The 6,000-nt window shown below is 47.5% G+C and overlaps 1 protein-coding gene across 4 annotated transcripts in view; it reads right to left on the minus strand.

Moving 5' to 3' along the window:
- VWA3B (von Willebrand factor A domain containing 3B) overlaps positions 1-5,168 on the minus strand; it is a 189,355-nt gene extending 184,187 nt beyond the window's left edge. The window contains exon 1 of one of the 4 annotated variants that reach the window (XM_060187501.1): positions 4,982-5,168. The gene's annotated coding sequence lies outside the window, so the exon portion shown is untranslated. The remainder of the gene's footprint in view (positions 1-4,981) is intronic. The other 3 variants (XM_060187502.1, XM_060187500.1, XM_060187503.1) reach the window with 3 other exon arrangements.
- Positions 5,169-6,000: the final 832 nt, after the last annotated feature.

Below are 6,000 nucleotides of genomic sequence, written 5' to 3' on the forward strand. Positions count from 1 at the left end.
TAGGGAAAGAGAGAGGCAGACTGGGAGTATGGATCAACCAGTCAACGCTCATGTTCAGCGGGAAAGCAGTTACAGAAGCCAGAGCTCCCACCTTCTGCAACCCACAACGACCCTGGGCCCATGCTCCCAGAGGGACAGAGAATGGGAAAGCTATTGGGGAGGGGATGGGATATGGAGATTGGGTGGTGGGAATTGTGTGGAGTTGTACCCCCCCATCCTATGATTTTGTTAATGTCTCCTTTCTTAAATAAATTAATTAATTTTTTAAAAAAGAAAGAAAAACAAGAGTGTGTAAGTCTGCACTAAAGCCAAGGGTAGAATGCAATGTCTGGGGGGGGGGAGCAAATAAATTAAGCTAAAACAAATCCAATTATCCCAATGGAAGAACAAGGGGTTCCATGTATAGTCTGCCTGGGTACAGGCAAGATATAAATCTGCTAATTCTGAAGTGAATACTCCTGTCTTAAAATAATAGGTTGTATATGGTGAGAGGTTAGGACACAATACCCAATTTATAGTTCATAAATTCATCTTAACTACTTGGTAAATATCTACCTGTTTTATTACCAACACCGGGAACAACATATCCTTGTTACTTTCTGAAAAAGAAGTCTGAACTAGATGTGAGATTTTAATTATGACTCTTACAGGAAGAAGGCAATATGGGGTGAAGTCCCTCGAGTATCCAGCTGTAACTCTCTCCCTTAGAAACACTTAACCTTCCAACCATCCCATCTTTTAACCCCTGAGGAACAAGGCTCTAATGTAATCATCTGCTCAGATAATGTAGGTAAGCACAGGAAGACTGACATGAATAGTCCCACAACTGAGAAAATTGAATCCAGAGAAGAAAACTGGGTTATTCTGGGATACTTTAAAAGGAAGGTCATGCCAGAAATCAAAAACTCCGTAAAACATAAAAAGAGGAGTAGGGCACCAAAGTAAAAACCCTGGGGTGAGGGTGAGGGTGGCTATTAGGCTTCCCGGGGCGGCAGTTGGGGGTGGGTGTGACGGCACACAGTCTTTTGGTGGTGGGAATGGTGTTTATGTACACTATTAATTTTTAGCCATATAAATCACTATTTAATTAATATAAGAGGGGAAAATTTATTGTATGTCTCAAACTTTTTAAAGCACAGACTGAGTCTTTTTAATACATAGGCTGAGTCTTTGATATGTTGGCTCTCTCAAAATCCTAGACCAGGGAGAACAGAAATAGCCAGTGGAACAGCTATATACAAATAATGTCAAAGGACATAAATTATGGTGATGTTGTGTATGATACAGCAAATCCTAACAAAAGGATTTTTTCAAAATTAACCCAATTGCCAAATAATAGCATTATAGCAATAACTATCTATTGTCTTCTTGAACCCTAAGACAGCAGGAACCTCCCGCTTCCTCTATAGAGCCTATATTTCTCCCAGTCCTGGAACCTCTAGGGTGGGACTCACTTTCCTGCATGCTTCTCTCAATTCATAATGATATTAAATGATATTAAATCCACCGATCCCAACCTAATCAACACAACGAGTACCACCTCAGCATGCTTCACTTCAGACTGTGTCCAGAGACGTCAGGCATGGAATATCAACCCTTCACTCTCATTACTCCGGTGAGACCTTTCCTTTCATAGGATTCTCTAATTCCATTCCGGGTGGTTCACTTCCTAGCAAAGTCCCAAAACCTAGATAAAGACCAGGTCCCGTGAGATAGAGCATATGTTCACATGTATCCATAAATCAGGGCAAAATATATACCTGAAAGCAAAAGTACACAATAGTCTGCAGTGAGTCAGTATAAAGTTCCTAATGAAATAGTATCTACTTAGACTTAGATACCCTCCTCACCTACTTCCTATTATACTTCCCTCACTCACTCTAAAGCTAACCTTAGCAAAGTAAGGACTGCAAAAGCTGAATAAGGGCAACAGACTGGCATAATTTAATGATGACTCCTTAGTCACTATCAGGCAACCCCATCACCTGGGGCTCTATTCAGGGAGTCCTAAGATTCCAAAAAAGACATGATGGGCCTAGACCTCAAATAAATTCCTCTCTCCATTGTTACCGGTCATCTCTATCAGGAACAACAAAATAGACCCCCTTGTGGGCCCCATAGGGCCTTGCCCTTAAGTTGGATCAACAATGGTAGAGAATGTCCCATCTTCCAAAGGGAGGATGGACAACATACTCTATGCTACACCTGAGGAAATGGGTCGATATTAGGGCAGCTTGGAATGTTCCTACTCATGACCACAGAATGTGAGCTCAGATCTACAGGGATGCAGAGGTCACATAGGCTCCTAAACTGAATGTGGGCCCCAGACCAAATCAAATCGACGGGCTTTACAATCAACAATATTTATACCCCTTTCCCATATTAGAGCACTCCTCTCTTCCCTGATCCAACTTTCTGGTCCTTTTTCCAGCCATGACATCATCTCCCCAGACAATAAGTTGTATATCAGATTTCAGGCTCAGGGAAAAAAAAAACAAACAAAAAACAACTAGTATAGCCACACACCCTTTGGAATATAACTAAAATATGCCTACTAGCTATCTACAAAATGGAGGACCCCCCAACGCTTCATCTGCACTATTCCAGCCTTCAGGTCCATGATTGTTCAACAAATTGTTTGACTTTGTATGTTAACTCTCTTTTCAGCCATCAGGTTCCAGATGGTAGCATGATGCCGACCAGACTTCCCTGTACCAACAACCCCAGCAATGTGCTTTGGAGCTTCGCTTCCCCAGAGCCCCACCCTATTAGGGAAAGTGAGACAGTCTTGGAGTATGGATCAACCTGCCAATGCCCATGTTCAGTGAGGAAGCAATTCCAGAAGCCAGACCTTCCACCTTCTGCATCCCTCAATGACTTTGGGTCCATACTCCCAGAGGGTTAAAGAACAGGAAAGCTATCAGGGGAGGGGATAGGATACAGAGAGCTGGTGGTGGGAATTGTGTGGAGTTGTACCCCTCTTATTCTATGGTTTTGTCAATGTCTCCTTTTTTATAAAGAATAAAAGAAAAGAAAAATAAAATAATTTTAAAAAGATAAAAGGAAAACTCTATCAAGTAGAACTAAACCAATTTAATTTAATATCTCCAGGACTTCCACCACTTTGAGAAACTTTTCCAGATACAAAAACAGACGAAGAGGGGAAAGACACCACAGCACTGAAGCTTCCTCCAGTGCAGTGGGAGGGCTTGTTTCACTCATATAACAAGGGGGGGAGGATGTCAACTGAGTAATGTGATTGCAAAATCATATTGGTGGGTGCTGGCTGGAGCCACTCCTTGTGAGCACCAGCAGGTGGGTGGGACTGGGAAAGAATCAATGACCTTGGGGTCAGGTGGTGTGCACCTGGTTGAGCGCGTTAAGCGCACATATTATAATGCACAAGACCCAGGTTCAAGTCCCCAGTCCCCACCTGCAGGGGGAAAGCTTTGTGAGTGGTGAAGCAGGGTTATAAGTGTGTCTCTGTCTCTCTCCCTCTCTATCACACCCTTCCTTCTGATTTCTGGCTTCCTCTACCTAGTAAGTAAATAAAGATTAAAAAAAAATCAATAATGTTTCAAGGACAGGAAGTTGTTGAAAATGTTAATGAGGAGATTACAGGGGCAAGGTGGGCATACATGGTTAAGAGCACACAGTACTAAGCACAAGGATTCTGGTTTGAACCCCCGCTCCCTGCCTGCAAGGGGGGGGTCACTTCACAAGCGGTGAGGCAAGTCTTTTGATGTCTGTCTTTCTCCCCCTCTTTATCTCCCCTTTTTCTCTCAATTTCTCTGTCTTATCCAATAAAATGGAAAAAATGGCTGCCAGGAGCAGTGGCTTCATAGTGCAGGCACCAAGTCCAAGCGATAACCCCTTTGGCCAAAAAAAAAAAAAAAAAAGATAGCTTTCAGTTTTATATTATTCATATTATGTTATTGTTGATTGAACAGAGATAGTGAGCAGGAAGAGAGAGACAGAGAGGGCAGAAAAGTGAGACACACCTACGGCCCTGCTCCTCATGAAGCTGCCCTCAGCAGCTGGGGAACCTGGGGCTTTGAACCCGGGCCCTTGGGCTTAGTAAGGTGTGTGCTCTACCAGCTGTGCCACCGCCAGGCCCCACATCATTATTTTCTAAGTGGAAAAAAACTGGTTCCTAGTTCTTGTAGCACCCCATAAGCCCGATGGCGCCTCCCTGGTGCCTCCCTGTCATTCCTGCGGTAAAGGCAGATGAAACCCCAGAGCGCCAGAGGCTACACAGCTCAGCCGGGTAGGGCGTTGCACCACCAGGTTGGGGCCTGGCCGCCATCGCAGAGGAAGGAGCTTCAGGGCAGTGCCACTGGCACTGTCTCTACAGCAAAGATTCAGCCTGGAGCAGAGAAGCCTGGGAAAGGTCCAAAAAAGAAAGAGGGAGGAGAAGGGGGAGGAGAGGGAAGAAGGAAAGAAGGAGGAAGAAAGGAAAAACAGGAAGGGAGGAAGGAAGGAGAAAAGAAAGGAGAAACAGGAAGGAAGGAAGGAAAAAAGAAAGGAGAAACAAGAAGGAAGGAAGGAATGAAGGAAGGAAGGAAAAAAGAAAGGAGAAACAAGAAGGAAGGAAGGAATGAAAAACGAGGAAGGGAGGAAGGAGGGAAAGAGGGAAGGGAGGGAATGGACCTGAGGAAAGAGGGAAGGGAGGGCAGGGGAGGGAGGAAGAGAAGGAAGGAGAAACAGGAAGGAGGGAAGGAAGGAAGGACGGAAAGAGGGAATCGAGGGGAGGAAGGAGGGAATGGAGGGGAGAGAAGGGAAGGAAGGAATGAAGGACAGGAGGGCGGGAAGGCCGGTTGTGCAGCGCCAGCGCCGAGCTGCGCAGGCACCCGGGCAGCGTGAGCGTGGGCCAGTCCTCGCGGTTCTGCTCGCGCTTCCGTCGAGGGCGGCGAACTCGCGGCCTCGGGCAGCCCGCACACCTGAGAGGCGCCTGCGTGGCAGGGACCTAGTCCACACTTACTAGTTCACCGTCAGGTGAGAAGCTAGGCGGTGCCCTTTCAGTACTCACGCTCCCGACCTCCGGGGGCCGTCGGAGCTGAGAGGACCCGCGAGGTAAGCATGGCGCCGCCAGGCGAGGCCGCGAGAGAAGGGTCCGCGCTGGGCGCCGAGCTTCCCAGAACTCCTGCTGGGCGCGACCGCGGCGTCGGGGGAGCTCGGCGTCCGCGCGGTTGCCAGGATACGGCGGGTCGCCGCGCCGCTGCACTGCCGCTCCCGGGGGCGCTGCGCCGCTCCTGCATCTGAACCTGGAGGAAGCAGCGCGCGATCCCGGGCCGGGCTGTGTTGTGCTGCCTGTGCCCAGCAGGCAAGAAAGCTAACAGTCGCGGCAAACTCAGAGCCAGGGGCCTGGGGCAGGGCGGGTGGGAACAGGCTGCGGGGGGAAGGAGGGACCGCACCCTGTAGTAAAGGGGCCAGCGCATTTCCCCTGCCTGATTCTCTTCAGTCTAAACCTCAGTGCTCTGCGGAGGTACTTTCTTTACATTGGAGGAAAAAGAAGCTTCTAGGGACCAGGCATGGAGCTGAGAGTGGAGAGACAAAGAACTGCAGTGCTTAGATTGCTAAATTAGGGGTGCAGAATCTGTAGTCACCTATAAATACTATTAATAGATCTATTAGATGTGAGGGTTTTTTTCTTTTCTTTTTCTTTCTTTTTTTAGAGAGAGATCAGAGCGGTGCTCAACTCTGGTTTATGGTTCTTCTTCTAGCGTTTGCCCTTCTTCGTAGCCAGTCAACAGCGTCAGGTTGAGCCTGATGTAAAGTTTCGAGACCTCCTTTGAATCTGGAGAGGTGGCAGTCGTTGACTATGTGGGTCATAGTCTGTCTGTAGCCGCAGGGGAACGCGTTTGGCAAAGGACAGCCCCTCAACATTAAGTTGGAGGACTCGAAGAGCAGGACCAACAGCTTGAAAGCTGTCAGGAGCTGCTTGTTGTTGGCTTTGAAAGTGACTGGGATCCATGTGGATTCAGTCGGCTAGGAAGGATC

The sequence above is a fragment of the Erinaceus europaeus genome, chromosome 3 (genome assembly GCF_950295315.1).
Source record: "Erinaceus europaeus chromosome 3, mEriEur2.1, whole genome shotgun sequence".
NCBI classification, from domain to species: domain Eukaryota; kingdom Metazoa; phylum Chordata; class Mammalia; order Eulipotyphla; family Erinaceidae; genus Erinaceus; species Erinaceus europaeus.